This window comes from Crassostrea angulata, chromosome 8 (genome assembly GCF_025612915.1).
Source record: "Crassostrea angulata isolate pt1a10 chromosome 8, ASM2561291v2, whole genome shotgun sequence".
Lineage (NCBI taxonomy): Eukaryota > Metazoa > Mollusca > Bivalvia > Ostreida > Ostreidae > Magallana > Magallana angulata.
The window spans coordinates 8,630,371-8,649,286 of record NC_069118.1 but is presented as its reverse complement, the minus strand read 5'-3'; the positions used below and the strand labels follow the sequence as shown (position 1 = coordinate 8,649,286).

The following is an 18,916-nucleotide window of genomic DNA, read 5'->3' as shown; positions in this document are numbered from 1 at the left end:
TATTTTTCTAAAATAAAATATCTTAATATTTTAGCTTTACTTATAAATGTGTGAATCAAGTTTACCACGTGCAACATTTGATAAATTTTCAAAAATGATACTTTTCTTACTCATGATAAGGTTATCTAATTAATCTCATTTTGTTCGAATAATCTTATGAATACTGCTTTGGTTTTGAGATAGATTCATAATTATTAAAAATCATTGACACAGAAGGTGGTATACATGTTTATATATAGGTTGTATTACACAATAGCGTAAGTAACACCTATTAGCTTGTATAGCGTATACTAGTGTTAACTGTAAGTAGTGCTTCTAATTTTCTACCTTAATAGTCGTAGGGATATTCAATAACTAGACTTAAATTGATTAATGTAACATTCAAATTATTTATTCAGCTCTACATCCTTCAGATCATAAACAATATAACTTAAATAAGATAAATGTCTATAAACTACAATCAATGAATGAATAAAATCAAACTGAATATTTAAAAAAAAAATGTTTATAATACGACTGTAGTTTGAGATTTCGCTACAATTAGTAACATCACATATTTTAACGCATTAGGTTTTACATAGTAAAAACACAAAATATCTTATAACATTATATCTTATAAAATAGAAATTTCAAAATGAAAGTTGTTTTTCATGTAGCTTTTGATTGCACAGTTTATAAAACCCCTGACTTCTTACTATGTTATCATGTCTGTCTTTTTATTGTTCAAAGAGTGAACTTTGTAAAACATTTTTTTACCAATTTAATTATTCATGTTTCTTAATAATATTTAAAACAGAAATTGTCTGTCGTATGCAGGATTGTATTCGACGACCTTGTACATATAAGATATAAAACCAAATTAATTATAAGATGCCATGTCTTAACTATCGTATCTTTGTATCCGTTTTAACTATACATTTCTCTGGAGTTTAAATGTTTTATCCTTCTAATGTATAGAGAATTTACTGAGTCCACAAACATTTTATGGCATTGTTAGATTTAATAATGTTCTACGCATTTTCAGTTTAATATTGGCTAGCAAAGATGATGCTAATACTGAATGAAATTTATTCTTTAGAGTCAGACGATCCCCGAAATGAGTAAAAATACCTAAATAAATGGGGTATATGAATACGTCTGCTAGAAAAAAAATGGCTTCGTAGGATTTTAATGCAATCAAAGATTGGTCGTAGGTATAAAGAATTGGCACTGGACAAGAAATAAATTGTTATAATTTTTAAAATGATGGATCAAGGATTTTTTAGACTTCAAGAATGTTGGGAGTACCAGAATATACATGTAGATCAGTTATTAAGACTTTTCAGAAACGGGGTAGACCATTAAATGCAAAGAGGACTGCCACCCCCCCCACCCCCCCCCCCCGAAAAAGTCCTGTCGCAGAAAAGCAAGATTACTTCGATTGGTGAAATGGAGCAGCGGAAAAGTATTAAAAGATGTTACAGCCGAATTCAATGTTAACTGTGTTAAATAATGTTAGCAGGAAGACCATGCAATGCATTTTACATAAATATTAGATGAACTGTTTAACCAGCACGATCCTAATTCTGCAGCAATTTATTTTGTCTTCTTGATAATAAAATCCTTTCTCATTAGGAAAAATATCATTTAAAAAAATTAGTGAAAACTCTCAAAAAAATTCATTTTCATCAAAACATATATCAACATGGGTAAAAAAATTGCAAACCGATGGTTTTTATCAGAAATGGGAATCTTCATTTCGTATCCTTTTAAGACCCAATAGTTTTTCAACCCTACATGTTAAAAACTCTCTCTCTCTCTCTCTCTCTCTCTCTCTCTCTCTCTCTCTCTCTCTCTCTCTCTCTTGCAATGAGTACTGTAAAAGTGGTCTGTCTATACACACGTTACGCGGAAAGCTTAAATCCACGTAAAATACACCCGTGCTTATCGGAAAAAAGAACATTAGTGTGCTAAATCACGCATCCGGGTATTTAACACGCACGCGTATTGTTTGAGTATAGAAAACGCATACTTATCAGATCAACCTCCAGCGTAAATAACCACTTTTAAAGTAATTAGGTAACAACAATTCCATAACTTTGTTATGATGTATTGATTTCATTATGATGATAACAAAAATATTATACATGTATCATGTTTACACAGATTTTATATTTTAGGATGAAAAGGAGCATCCGTATTGTTTTTTATTATGTGCATAAAAAAGGTTGTTTATGTCTGTGTTCTCTTTAAATTTGCAAATCAGATTGAACTTGTTTTTATCTTGTTCTTAAGAAAAATAATTTCTTACAATACGTGTCTTAATATTCTGTGTAAAAAAATATAAACTAGTAATTTGTTGTCTTTAGTTGATTACAAAATACTGCAGTGATTGTGTAGCTGCATATCGTTTAATGAACTCTTTTAGAAACAATTTTACACGAATTAAAAATCAATGTAAAATACTAAATATTAATGAGTTAAAACAATGATAAAAAATAAAGACTTGCAAAAGTAATGGGGCATACATGTATGTATTACAAATTCCTGGGAAATACTCAACGAAGTTCGAAATTATTGATATTCATAAAAACTATTTAACAAGAAAAGGTACATGTTAAATGATACAATGCTAACTGTCCACCTGGGCTAGGTTTTGCGATGATCTTCCATCGTAGATAACCACGAAATCATGTATTCATAAGCTTTATAATGTTTGAAATATCCATTTGATTGTAATCTTGTATAGTTTGTAGAATTTTGTTCCATAAATACGAACATTGTTAAAAAAAACCCCCAGTGTTTCATTTTTCTTTCGGTAAGTTAAAAATTAATTGATAAGGGGTATCAACAAATTGCACAAAAATGAACCTCTTTCTTCTGCTTATTTAAAAAATAAACATATGCTCTTGTTAATCAAGCAGTTATATACTATAACAAAATCGAATTCACGGCATGTTACTATAAACGCTGGGCTCTGTACCAAGATACGATGCAGCACACGCGTGATCATAATTGTCGTCATGTTCATAGTAATGTTTTTGTTGCTCATGTAGATGATTGTAAACACCCTCTGTCGTCGGATGTTCAACACTTGGTTTTCTGGTCACGAGGCTGTACACTGCACCTTTTCCTGAGCAGGCGTATGGCAATACGTTTACGACTTTTTGCTATTAAAAAGAATATATATATATATATATATATATATATATATATATATATATATATATATATATATATATATATATATATATATATATATAAAGCACAGAGAAATTTATTATTCATTTTTTGTGGAACTCCACCTCCGTTCCGACCGAGGCTTGATCTCACGACCTCTGGAACCCATTCTCCTAGCAGTGAGCGGCCACAGCTCTTACCATTCGGTCATTTAGGCAAGACAAAAATCCTGCTTTCGATGACGAACGGATCCTAGCGCGCTGGCCGCGCACTACACAGTCGTTTGAAATACAGGTGGAATACAGTTAAATGACAATTTAAGAGGATCGGAACGATACACATTGCACAGATATACAGATATATAATAAGCACAAACATTGCAATAACTCTCAAATTGACATATATAGATATAGATATGTGTGAGAGTATGCTTGAACTACATCCCATCGTTTCGGAAATAGATAAAAGAATATAAGCCTTTTTTGGAAAACTGTGCAAGCTTGATATAAACTGTCTGGCCAAAAATATTTTCTTACTTAGATTAAGTGACCTTTTACGGGACGGCGTCAAATAATTTTCTGGATTTTTTAAGGATAATTACGAAATTTTAACTAAATACAATTGACACCCCGAGGAAACCATTGTCATCCGACGCGAAGCGGAGGTTGACAATGGTTTTCGAGGGGTGTCAATTTCAAATGTTATCCTCCCGAACAGGCACTATTTATCTAATTATACTGAATGTCTTAATATTAAAGACATGTTTACTGCTTTTATATAGAAATGACGTGAATTCTACACCAAACCGTACGCGCATAATTTACGCGCATGTAACAATTCGTTGTGTTACCCGTTGCTAAGTGTGTTGCTAACGCTGAGGGTAATAGAACGGATTGTCAACTGTGTCTTAACCAATCAGATTTTAGTATTAAACATGAAAGTATAATAATTACATTTGTTCCTTGAAGCTGGTAAATTCCCTGAAAAAAGGATTGGAAAATTATAGTTAAACAGTGGATTAATTATCACCATATGATACTGTTAATTGGAGAAGTCGCACGGAAAATGATCCAGACTTCCAAATGTTTAAAATTTTTCACAATACAGTCTCTCCTATCAGACTCTAGAAATTTGAATTTTCATTTGATGACATTCCATTTATTAGATTACTAGCTAATCTCCGGACCATTCCACCCTTGTATATAGACCAAAACTGCAGGATATGTCATTGCATGTACAACAACCAGTTTCAGCATGCTGTATTGGGGTGTCCATCTACAACTTATATAAGGGATTCTTTTTATAACAGTTTGATTAATAATTTTGCTGTTCATTTTTATGTAGAGCTTTCACAACTAAAAGATTACATTTTATACTACATTTTGCTCGGGGGATTAGACCCCATTACATTGTTCGATAAAGAAAGCTTAAGCAAGAAAGAATTTATCTGCCTTTGCCCAAAATGTTTATGCAGTGCATCAGCATGCTATAATAGAGCTCTGTTATTCTTAGAGTATATGTAACAATTTATAAATATTTTTCTCATTATCTATGTATATACCTTGCCTTTATCATTATTTCCTATTTTTGTACGATTGACTGATTTTCTTTATTATTGTAACTTATAACATGAAATCTCCGCATGGGGGGAGATTGAATGAATGGAGCGCCACCTCCGCCCCGACCGAGGCTTGAACTCATATATATATATATATATGGGCAGGTATATGTCAGTTTGAGAGTTCGTGCAATGCTATTGCTTAAATATATATTGGGTTTGCTTACATGCACTTTTTTCTAAACTGATTCTCCCCATTTTTTTGAAAGTGTTTCCGTAAAAAAAACGTCACGTGCACTTATTCAGTAATATTAATGTCTAATTTCATGTCAAAATGTAAATAATATTCCAAATTTGTTGATGTAATGTATTACCTCTCTTTCGGTTGCCTGGGAAACTGTGATATCCTCACGCTCAACAACGTTTGCAGAACTGTAAATTACGTCATTTGCAAACGATACACTGGGTTCTTCTCTTTTAAAAAAGGTTTGTTTTAATTTATTATACTTCCTACAATAAACATACACTATATATATTGCAAATCGATGTGCCTATTTACCTCTTTTTTAATTTGGTTCGCATTTTTTGAAACACAAATAACGCAATGACAGCTGTAAGGATAACACCGATAAATATCCCACCGAGCAGGGTTCCTAATATTTTTCCAATATTGTTTTCTGTTATGTAGCATAAAAAATATGCAAAAAGTAATATTAAATAAAATGAATAGCCGTGTCTCTAAGCACGTAAAGATTAATCAACAGATAAATAACAGTTTTAACTTTTACTGAAATTACTGAAGTTATTAAGAGAACATGATATTTGACATACATGTAAAAACACTATTTTTTCAAAACGTAAGTTATTTTAAGTAAATATGAAGACTGTGTTTAAACCGTTAACCAATCAATAAATCAATTAAGTAATTTGATCTATATTTTGATTCGCATACAAACCAGTTAATGCTAAAAATTATATCAATAAAAGTAAGAAAAACTAATTTTCTGGATTTTGTCGATATATATATTTTAGACACATATTGGAAAGTTGTTATAAAACAACTGCCACAAAACGCATGACCGAATTTATGCTTTATAACGCAGATCATTCTTCCAGCTGAACGCATAATGAATATATTGTGTGATATTGAGAACCTTTTGAGTACGAAATTGTATAATAGCTCCACATTTGTATTCTGAAAATATAAAATAAAGGGTTACGTGGGACTGTTTGCCCTGTGTGGTTAGAAAACTACCTGTTCCAAAGGAGATGAATTACTTTAAAGAGAGTAATGTCATTCTGCAAAATGAATTGAATTGATAAATAAAAAGGTCATTTACCAGTACGTTTTTTCTACATGTAAAACAGGGTTAAAGCATATTATGACGTTTTGCAAAAAAAATGATAAAAAGGGGAAAATAACACAACTTAAACGTTGAAACCCAACGTATAACATTATATTACACATGTCATTTTATGTGTAAAGGCAATGCATATTATAATAAAACGTCTTGGGGATTTAATGATGGTCTACATAATTAAGGTTTGACTTGTAAAACAGCTCTTCTGCGACACGATACACAATATCAACAGGTAAAACGTTATCGTCTTAGAGCGACATTTCAATAAACCAATGAAATCACTGTTACTTAAGTTTTACCTGGTATATCGGACGTGTGACTGCATTTCAAAAACTCATTGCAAAGAGCATGTATCGATGCTACGTTTTAGAGTATTTGCAATTTACATGATTTGTCAAAGAATCAGGCACACGGTTTTAGCGAGAAAGATTTGTTTTATAACAAACAGACCACTGAGCATTAGAATAGTCAAAGAGAAAGCTGTCAATATAGAAAGATCAATTATCCTCGAACTGCATATTTAAGCTTTTGTACAGGTAAGATTAAGTATACACGGTAATAAAAATGGTATTTGTAATTCCATATCAACAGTTGTACATTATTAATATTTTTATGAATTGTCCACTGCCTGCAAGGTAATGATGTGCACTGTACAATATTTACAATAATATAATATAGGTCTTTACTTTAATAACACAAGTTTGCATGTAATTTTTAAAAAAAATCCTAATTACATACCTTGTTGATTTCGAACAGAATGTTCAAATTCATTTGGCTGAACTTCTAAGAAAAAAACCATAATTAATACAAAATAATTAACCGTTTATATGGGTCATTATCAAAATATGCAGACTTTTGAAAAATGTAAAACATGAGAAAATTATTGCTGAAAAAATTACTTTGATTGCAAAAAACACATTTAACAAACAATGAAGTATAACATCTAAAAATTTGCAAACATTGGAATCTACCATTTAGTTGATAATTAGACTAAAATATAATGAACTGCGAAAATGTTGTCAGTGGTGTAACAGGCATATAGTATAGGAAAAAATTCTTAAATAAAATAATTCTTTTAAAATGATGGACATAAAGTTTATATCAACAAACTTCATTCAAAGTTATCAGAATTAGATAACAGAAAATATTTGACACATTTACATAGTGACCAACATAACATTTGAGACAAAGTCTTGATGTTACTCAACAAATTTTTAATTTGAGCATTAAAAAGAACACAACTGGATTTTTCTTTTAATGGAGCATAAAAAAGACATTACTATAAATGCACTGGTGTTTTCAAATATACATGTATCATTGCCAGTTAACTTTATTTGGAGAAAAATGTACATGTTACACCACTGATTATTATGTTTAACCACTGACTTAAAGTTACACCACTGACCTAGCGATAATAAATAAGAGATAAGTGTATTAAATTTTGTAAAATAAACTAATCTCTATATTTTACAACTATACGTGTTAATGCTCTTTGAAGAGCCATACTCTGTATTCTGAAGAAGATGAAGATACATTAACAATTAATAATTTCGTTAAAAATATAAAACTAGACAAGGAGTTTACGAACGGCTTTCCCCAAATTTATTTCAAAATTGAATTTGTTGACGGTTTATAATGATGAAATTATGGTGTACAGATTCAAAATATTCTGTATTTTGTAAATATACAGTACTTTTATAATTATTGTACATCAAACTGATCATGTCGATTGCTTCTAGCTATCAATATATCTTTATTGCCGATCATTCCTTTAAAAGGAATACTTGTTTATTTACTTGCTTAAATTCTAATCCGATTGTAGCTAAGGTTGAATCTGTGTAAATCATCATCTAGGTTATGTTGTACAAATAATGATAGTCACCCTGATTTCTCAAACTTCTCCCTACTTTTCTTGTAGGGAGAAATAAGTCCTCCAAAAATTAGGTTGGTTATGCTGTGAAAAATTTAAACAGGTCTCTAACATTTGTCAAATTCAAATGGACCGAAAGAAAAGAGTTTGTTTTGGTAATGACAATAATTGAAGTCGAACCGGGTAAATATAAAAATATTTATTATCTAAATATTTGTTTTTCTTCTCTAACATTATGTTTCAAATTTTGGTTAGGATTTCTTTATATAAACATCTATACCTTGTCAAAGAAAAATATTCTCTGCAAGTGATTTTGTGTAAACTTGATACTGTAAAATCATTAAATATTACTTCACGAACATTTATACTAATTATATTACCTTACGTTTATCAAATATAATTGTTTAAGTATACATTTAGATATTTCATATACCAAATTTTGAAAAATTAAATGATACTTTGAAGTATGTATATTATCATTAAAATGATATTTAAATATATATTTTAGCATATACATCAAAATACAAATGATAATGAATCTATTTATGTACACCTAGTCATTAAATCAAACATGTTAAAATTTTAGATAAGCAATATCAAATTGTTTATTCGATATTAAATTTGTTTTACATTCCATTTATAGCAACAACAATTTGATTTACAACTGGTCATTTTATTTTTTTACTTTTGTAATTAAATGAAGAATTGATTGATTTTTTTCTCATTTTTAATTTATAAATATGCCCTGGCAGAAAAAACAATTATTTCCCTACCTGCCCATCCAACTTCAAAATTTATGGTCGAGTTAGGGGAAAAAGTGATATTTTAAATGATGGCCTAAACTGCAAATGTGTTTTAACAGCAAGTTGTAGTCATAGGATCATTGTCCACAAATTTAAGTACCCTTAGAACTGTGTTTTAATTACATCCGGATATCCATTTATTTTCACTATTTCTTACAAGCGTGTTCGACAATGAACTGTAAGCATCTTTCTTTTGCTGTGAGCGGCCCTCCAAATCGAGGCATTATCAAATGCATTTATATAAGGTATGAAAATCACACTTCAACAAAGCTTCATACAAACAACGGATTCCAATAAAAAAAGACAGAAAATCTAATGAAAAAAATTAAAATGTCTTGAATATATGAATAACGCTAAAATGAATTTCAATAAGTAAAACAACTAGACTCTTGTTGCTATAGCAACAAAAAGGTCTTCCGTTCCTCATGTATTAATCAGTACAAACAAATCAATTTCTCTTTTAAAAGAAAATTGATACAATATAAACTGTAAAAGAATTTCCAAGATATTATTTATTAAAACAACAAAACAAAAAATTAAATGTCAATTTTTTAGTACTTTCTGTGACGACCGGAAGTTACGCCGGATCATTTAGACTAAAGTAAACATATCTTTATACATGGTTTTGTCTTTCCTAAAAGTTTAGATGTTCAAGTTTTTGTTTCTTATAATATCTCGTTGATAAAATGATTTTGTCTCGGGTCCGGAAACGGACAAACTTAAGTGATTAAAGAAATTAAAAGTAGATCTTGTAGTACATTTACCTACAGTACATTACTGCTCATCACACTCAGTAAAATGTTAAAAAAAATCTAAAGTTAAAAAAAAGTCTTCTGCTTGAAAGCTTCAAGTGAGAACCGGAAGTGACGTACGACCAAATGGAACTCGTCAAAAACATGTTCAATCAAATGTCCATTATCCATATAAATTATGTTTCTTGATCTCTCGAAGTTTTTGAGATAATGTGGGTACTTTGTTTTAAAAAAAAAAAAAACCTAAGATGTTTGAGATGTCTCACCAGAAGTAGAACTTTTTTTGTTTTTTTACCATGTGTAAATGACCTTTTGAATTTCTATAGCTAGAATGTTACTTCCGTGCTTAATAGCCAAAATATTTTTTTTTTTTAAATCAAAATTGAGTGTACTTCCTGTGACGACCGGAAGTTACGCCGGATATAACAAAATAGTGTTAACACATCTTCATTTATGGGTCTATCATCCCACAAAGTTTGGCTATTCAAGTCGTTACCGTTTTGGAGATCTCGTCGAAAAAAGGTTTTTTGTCTGGGGACAGGAAACGGACAAACGGAAGTGCTCGATGTAAATTGTATTAAATATTTGTTGTATACTTGCCTTTTGTACATTTTTGTTTATTTAACTTACTCAAAATATCAAAGAAAAACAGTTAAACTGATTAACAGCTCAATTTGTTTGAACCATTTTGGTGTGGACCGGAAGTGACAAAAGACAAAATGAAACCGGTTAAACACATATTCAATTGAATGTATATCATCCATGAAAGTTTCGTGTTTTGATCCCATATAGTTTCTAAGATCTCGCAGGTACAAAACGTGTTTTAAAAAAGCTTCCTGAGATAATTGAAATATCTCACCGGAAGTTTTTTTTTTTTTTTTTGAATTGACATTGCATAGATAACATTTGCATAGATTTATACTTATATATTTATTCTATGGAAAAGAAAGTGAATACGTAAAAATAATATTTTTTGAAATGCTTCTCGTGACGACCGGAAGTTACAAAGAACAAAACATCTACAGTTACATTCCTATCATCCCACAAAGTTTGGATGTTCAAGTGTTTACCATTTTTGAGATCTCGAGGTGACAAGCTTTTCGTCGCGGGACAGGAAACGGGCGAACGGAAGTGAATTTAGAAGAATTAAAATCAAAAACTTCTAGATCTTTTGAATTTTAATTATCATTAAAAAATTTAGGAAAATCTATCCAGACATCTCTGAGATATTCAAGATACAAAAAGGGGAAAAAAACCTAACAATCACTATAAGGTCTTCCGTTGGAAACGGAAGACCTTAAATATTCTGACATGTCAAACAGAATTAAATATAATAGTTTGGAAATCTAGCCATACAAATCATATATGTTTCTTGAAAGTTTAAATCAATTAAAATTTAACACAAACATATCACATCCCTATAAGAAACAAACTTTGTCTTAGACGTTTCAAAATACCAACATGGTAACCCAGTATACTAAATACGTCTCGGAAAAAAAAAATAAAAATAATTTTTTGTTGACTTTTGTTTTAAGTATGTTTTATCAAATGCATTAAAACACAAACTACATTAATTACTTATAAGTTTTTTTAGTTTTTAAAATACAATGTTTACTAAAAAAAAACTCGTTCTACGAGAGGCTTTCTTTTTGCGTTAAACTTCGAATCATTGATTAATCAAGGCGTATGTTTGATGAAAGCTCCACAAAAACGCACAGCACCTTACTTTCCTGACCTCCTTATGGCAGCCGGTCATACATATATATTGACAGAGAATTTAAAATTATCCGAGTGAATTATATCTGAATTTAGTTTTTTTAAGTTTTAAGGTATAAAACGATAAGCATAGGTCTTTTATAAACATACAGTGAAATTCGAAAAAAAAAACTTTCATATTGTGCTGTATATCATTGATATGACCTAAAAACTATTGATGCTTGATATAATATTAACGAGTGTTTTCTTGCATTTCCTTTATTTATTCGACAAATCTGTTTTAACATACATGAACGGCTGTATATGAAATGAGATAAGGGAACCAGATGACCAAGCACAAAAACAAACATCCAAACGTCAACGGTTCCAAAATTGGAATTATGCTAATGATGTCCTTAAAGAGAACCATCACAGTAATATTACTTTTCGTAAAACATTAAATAAAATTGTTCTTTAAATTATAAGATTTATAAATGGATAGAATATTAAACATTAATACCTTAAGTGATTACTGAATGTAACAAATAAAGAAAAATTAATACTTTTCGTTCATGGAATAAGAATTACGAAAATGAAGTTGCAAGAAGAATGTAGGTGTTCTTAGCTAAAGACTTATGAAGTTTTGTCAGATCACTAGAAAAAATCAAATTATGATTTTAATGGAATCGTTTTACATTTGAAGTAACATTACAGTGGACTTTCATGAATTTGTCTTTTTCTCTAAAAAATATAATTTTCAAAAAGACCTCGAATACGCTCGAGCGTTTATGAAAAATAAATTAAACCCGTTGTGCTATTTCAGGTTTAAGGGTGTATTCTTTGAAAAACCATTATGCGACTATTATACATGTAGTCAATCGAAAATTACGCAACATGTTCCAGATTTTACAGTTTCCAGATTTCAAGATTCGGTTTTGTTATTTTAAGTTTCGCCAGAGCACAATCTGAGAAGATTTTTTCTAATTAATGTGCTGAATACTGTATGATATGTTTGTTTCTTCGAGAGAAAACTACTTGTGTGTTGTTTTTGTGCATACATTAATGTATACAAAAAATGTACAAATATAAGGACGGACATTTATAGTCTGTCCCAATATATCCTCGATTCAAATTTTGCGTATATACTCAATATTGATAAATACATCAGGGTTTAAACGATGTTCATTCAAAAGTGTGAAAAAATTCCCAAGATTTCTCAGTTGAATCGCCCCCGTTAGCTTATCACCTTTTCATTCTTAATCTAAAAATGTGATGTCTACGTGAAATTTGTATTGCAGTAAGCCCAGATGATAACTTTAATAATTGCACGAGATAGTCCGAGTTATTTCGAATGGAGAAAAGATCTAAACATTCCCCTTTTAAATATCCGTAAGAAATCTATTTTTAATCCTGTTATATTTTTAGAGTGAAAAAAGATAATGTGTCAATGAAGATGTTTTGGAAATTTTCCCTTTCATTGAATTTAATTGCAATTCTTTCACAGGTATGTATATTTTTTATTAAATATCGATCAAATCTGCTGCATAAATATTTTGGGACAGACTATAGTAATGTGTTAAAATTTTGACACGAGTGCTATGACCATATGTATATAAATTTAAAGATATATGTACACATTTAAAGATACATTGGAAGTTAAAGGTTTGTTGTCGGCGTATATTTATTGTGCACTCTATAATAGTCATAAATGTATAGTCTTTCATTAAGAATTATGCGATTTGCAAGTAATAAGAGTCAAGTGACATTTGATATTTACTAGCTATATGTAGAGCACAAATGTGCAATTTCTAGTGAAAATGTTTACAAGAACACACATCGTCTATTTACTAGTCAGAGTAATGTCTATTTGTCCAATGCTGAGTGTGTGATTTCTTAATATTTGTATCATCAAAATTTATGTGAGTTGTCTTTTCAGTGAATCACATCACATCATCATAATAGCATTTGAGATACCTAAATATGATGTTTATTAACAACAGTTACCTCATACATTGAAATTGATTGTAGTCAGTACAGTTATACTAAAATTTCAAATAGCATATGATGGACTGACGGCTGTACAATAATGGATAAACAATAATCCATTTTAATTAATGTTTACCTGGATAACAGTTGTTGCTAATCAGTATGTACCCTGCTTGACATGTACACACACCAAATGTACAAAAAACCTGCGAATTCAGTTACTGTGCATTGCCAATTGTGAAAACATGACTGATTGACGGTAATATTTCATTAAAAGAAAAAAAACATATTAAAAACCATGAACATTGCTCACTATATTTTTGGATTTATGATAAACGTGTGATGAAAATAAAGCATATTCATTTTGCGTTTACTTAAAGACAGATGATTAAAATGAAAAAAGGTACTTTTGTACATTTTTCGTGTCACAATTTTACCAATATTTAGTCTCGCATGCATACATATACAATAAATACAAAGTTCTCCTTTCCAAAAGCTGTAAAATCATTTATATGTAAATAGAAATCTAATTTATGAAACTGTATCACCATTTTAGATTGGTAATTCGGTTTGCATTTTTACCTAATTCATCATTGTGCATGTTTCTCATTACAACGTTTTTTTAGATTGTATGAAAAAACCCAATTTTAATAGGAGATCACGTACACGACATGTGTGTGCATAGATTGTTTTAGTCATTGATCATATCGATACATGAATTGACATAAATATGAGTGTCAAAAGGAACAATGCTCTTTACTTAGTTGAATGACGTAATGTGGAAAATTGAATATCGTATCTTATCTTGATACCATACTGATATGAAGTGTTTGACAACTTATATACGATATCTAGAATAAACATATTAACAAACATCTTCTATTTTGCCAATTTACCTTTAAAAAAAAAACACCGAAAAAAACCCATTAACTATCATGTTACAATTGAAAAATGATTTATATATCAGAATTCGTTTTTTTTTTATCTTAACTCAAATGGACAACTTTTACTACGTCTATATATGTAGCTATGTCAATATCTGCACAGCATTCACATATAGTAAACATGAACAGTACAGGAAAAATGTGTAGCTCTAGGAAATAGCTAAAATAATTAAAAACGACATTTTTATGCATCAGAAAAGTGTTATTGCTTTTATTTTTTATATAGATTTATTATAACATATCTTTAAAATCCACATTATGCCAATTCTTTCAATGATTCCTTAAAATAAACTTTTAAATCATATGTCAATATTCAGCATATATATGATGACAACTTCCGCAAACAGATACGTTTCCTGACTTAATAAAATAAAATGCATGAATATTTATTATATAAACTTCATTATTAAAATTGTGGTTAAAGATATAGTTTATCGATGTTTTTTTTTCAGTTAAAACTGTTTAAGGATCTTTGCACAAAGAAATTAAATGCAATGAGATATTGATACCAGCCTTTGAAAATCAACATAATTTTAATTACTATTATTTTTTTTTCAATCTAGTTATCATGGACACAAGTGTTACTAATGGGAATTTTTTTTGGAATGATAATACTGTAAAACTTTAAAAAGAATCATTCATTTATTTGAGTTAAATATTGTTAAATAAATACAATATAAATAAAAATAATAAATACAAATATAGATTTAAAGAATCAAATATGCCTGGACCGTTGTATTTAACTTCTTATATATTAAAAAAAATGTTAATTTTTTTTTAAAAAAATCAATAAATTAAATCTTGACAAGATATGGGTGCATATCAAAATTGCGAGAAATATAACATTAGATAAACACTCTCTTTACCTGGATAACAGTTGTTGCCTATCAATATGTAGCGTGACTGACACTCACACCGATGATGGTTACATACACTTGCGTGTTGAGTTCCAGTGCATTGCCAATGGTCATAACAAGAGTGACCGACTGGAACGTCCACTGCTGATTTAAGAAAATGTTGACATAATTAAATTACACAAACAATGTTATGTGCACTTATTAGACATGTAAATAGATTTACATGATGAATATTTTTGGTTTGTGTTATGAATCTTTGATGTAAGGGTCGTTCGGGTTGTTGTACATGTCTTCAGCAGACTCCGTTAGAAGTACATATTTTGATTAAAATATTAGATGCTGATGGTTGTTAGCACTTACACCTTGTCACAATTTTTGAAAACAGTAAAAACAAGAAAAAAGGTTATCACATGTGCAATACATAAAGTAAAAATAAATAAAAATAAATGCTTGCATAGTCAAAAAGTTACATGTTGCAAATTGCATAAATAATGACATACAATAGGCACTTTATTTACCTTGGTAACAGTTGTTGCCTATCAATATGTAGCCTGCCTGACATTCACATTGACCGTAATGATTACATAGACTTGCAAATTTAGTTCCACTGCATTGCCAGGTGAATACGCAAGAGTTACCTGCAGTGAAGTTTTCTGATAAATTAAAGATTTGTCATCAAATTTGTGAAACACACACACACACACACACACACACACACACACACACACACACACACACACACACGCACGCATATATATATATATATATATATATATATATATATATATATATATATATATATATATATATATATATATATATATATATATAAAAATAAAGCACTGAATAGAATCAACAACACTAGGCATCTTTAAAGTGTCGGATCTAATATATAGATACTAAGCCAGTTAACCGAATATATAAAGCACTAAAAATGGCTAACGACACGAACAATAGAAATTGTCAAATTTTCGGGAAAACCAGTCCCTTCTTCAGGACCAAAAAGTAAATTACATGAGTACAAAACAAAGAAAACAAAATCTAAAGCTACTACTAAACTACTTAAGAAACTATAAAAAAGAACAGCTACATTTGTTCACATTCTTAAAGAAGGCGAACAAATGTTTATAATGTAGCCCTTAAGGGAGGGGGTGGGGGTGACGGTTTTAACAATTTAGAATCTACATTGTGTTAGGTGTGTCTATAGTAATTTTACAAAATGCGGCATTATCTTAATTAAGAAGATTTTAAAATTTATTTCTAATGGGTAGGCCTCTATCTGGATTGTTGTAATGATGAAGTCTCTTGTCTGCTTCAACATTTCTCCCTCTCCTTCCTGATTTCTTTAACACCATTATGGCCTTTATCAACCTCTGCCAGCTGGAGAATTTATCAAACTTGGATGTTATCTGTCTAGGTAACTTCTCTCTGGTAGTCTTTAATGTCCTGATGCAGGGTCGGACCTCACAATCATTGTCTGGGTCAAATAGCTGGAAACTATCTTGCCTTGCATGTTGATGGTCGTCATCATCTTCACTATGGGGAGGTCCTTGAATCCAATCACCTCCTTTAATACAAGAGACGCCTCTAGTTCCAACATCAGCAGGGTTCCGAGAAGTTGAGATATACGTCCACTGTTCAGGTCGAGAGCGTCCATGAATGATTGCAACTCTTTTGCTCACAAAGGTATAGAAACGTCTGGTATTATTGTTCAAATATTCAAGAACTACTTTGCTGTCTGTGAAATAGTTTATGTTTTCCATTGGAATGTCTTAATTCTGCGTGATGATGTCCCATACTTCCGTAGCCAGGACTGCGGCGCATAACTCCAGACGCGGTATTGTATGTCCCAGTAGAAGTGCAAGCTTTGCCCATCCCAAGATAAAGCCATACTTTCCAGTTTCAGGATCCTTAACAAAGGCAACTGGTGCTATTGCTTTCTCAGAGGCATCTGAATAGACATGTATCTCAGGTTTATCAGCCTTGCTGAGAGAATCAATCATGAACATCCGTGGAATACTAAAGTGGCTGGGGCTGTGCAGAGACTGTGTCCAGCTGTCCCAATCAGGTCGGTAAGTATCAGGTAAATCACCCCAGGCGGTACCTGTACTGCAAATGTTCCTAGCCAAAATTCTCACCGTTATGACTAAAAGTGCTATGAAACCCATTGGGTCAAATAAACTGTTTAAGGTACAAAGGAGTCCCCTTTGGGTGAATGGTTAATCCTCTAGTTGATTGTTGAAGGTAAAGGTGTCTGAGTTAAGGTTCTATGACAGACCAAGACTCTGCTGTGCAGGTAAATCTTCAGATTCAAAGCTGACTTGGGTCAATCTTTTCTTCAAGTCTTGACTGGGAAACTCATTCATATCTGCTACACTGTTAGATGTGATCTTGTGTAAGAGCTGATGTACCGAGTGTCTTGTTACTTTGGTCATTTAATATGGCGTATACCTATTCTGCTTTGCTGGTCTGTCCCTCTGGAAAAACTTTCACTAGCACAGTCTTTGCGCACGAACGTCCATTGAAGTTATGACCGCACAGTTGAGTGCTTTAAAAGACAAGGTCCTTGGTGGACTCCCCGCCATGCTCCTTCCAAGGTGTCACATAGGATGACTCCCTGAACGATGCACTCTTTACTTGACTACCCTGACTGCTTTCAACCATATGAAGTGCTGTAAAATGACATTGACTTCCACAGTCCCAACAGCATACAGTAGCATGACAGTCTCTAGCTGTGTGGGTTAAAATCCGACAACATTTGAAGCAGATGTTTGGTTTCTATTGGCAATTGTGAGATGTCTAGGTCTGAAATTTCATGTGTTTGATGATGGAGTTGGTTAGTACTTGCAATTGCTTCCTAAATTTGTTCCAACAGAATTTCAATTTTTGTAACAACCGTGTCTAAAAGAAAGCGCTCCGTTGATGCTTGTGTAAGCGACTCCTGAGTGTTTGTTCTGTATAGATAATTTATGAACTCCTTTGACAACTGAGAGAATTTCAATAGAGCTGATTCGGTTCTCCTTTTACATTGGTTTAGAATAATTGTGTCACTGTAGTCTTGCAGTTCTTGAAATATCAGTTTTTCCTCTCCTATTGTATGTTTCAGTTCTTTTAATTTCTTTTCAAACTTCATAACTTGCAAAGTGTGAGTTCCATGTCCTTTTTCTGTCACGACCCGCGCGCGTCCTTTTCCCAAATGAAGGGCTTCCTGACCTCTCGTCCTCGAGATTGTGCATCTTGAATTCAGTCGTTAGTGTCTTGATCTTCTATTGTTCTGCCCCCGTATTGACCAGTCAAACTCAGGCAGTCAGTTAACGGACTTTATTAAGCATAAGATTGCCATAGGCAATAAGCAGTTATTCGTTAACATATATACTCATTCAATAATGTGAAGTACAGTTAAATACTAATATCTACACAAACATGACCGAGGAAATTCGAAATGATTCAGATGTTAGATCTTTAAAACATAGCTTAACTTAGCATTTGTATGAAAAATATTACTTTGACAATGATGAATCATAAAACACATACATCAAAGTGCCTGACTTACTCTAAAGACATAAAATATGCTCATTCATAATTGCTGCAAACTTTGCAAAGTGCGCGCTTTCGCACAAGAACGATAACTCTGTATTACAACAAATTGATAGATAAATTGTACCACCACACACTCGTGCCACTACACTAACGTTTATACACATTCATTTTAAGTCTATGAATTTTCAAAATCAACATTCAAAATGTAAACTAAAGCTTTGTTTACATTGTAAAGAATTGTGAGCTATCCAACTCGCTTATAACTCAACGAATGACACTCAAATTTTGGTTGCCTATTAAAAATGCCTTACTAAAGCATTGTAAACATAAAAATCGGAAAAAAAATTAACAAAATCGTGTCCATGTCCCTTTAAAGTTTTAAAAGTTATGA

The 18,916-nt window shown here is 31.2% G+C and overlaps 1 pseudogene; it reads right to left on the bottom strand.

Moving 5' to 3' along the window:
• Positions 1 to 2,056: 2,056 nt before the first annotated feature.
• The window catches only part of LOC128159967 (uncharacterized), a 43,852-nt pseudogene continuing 26,992 nt past the window's right edge, over positions 2,057 to 18,916 (bottom strand).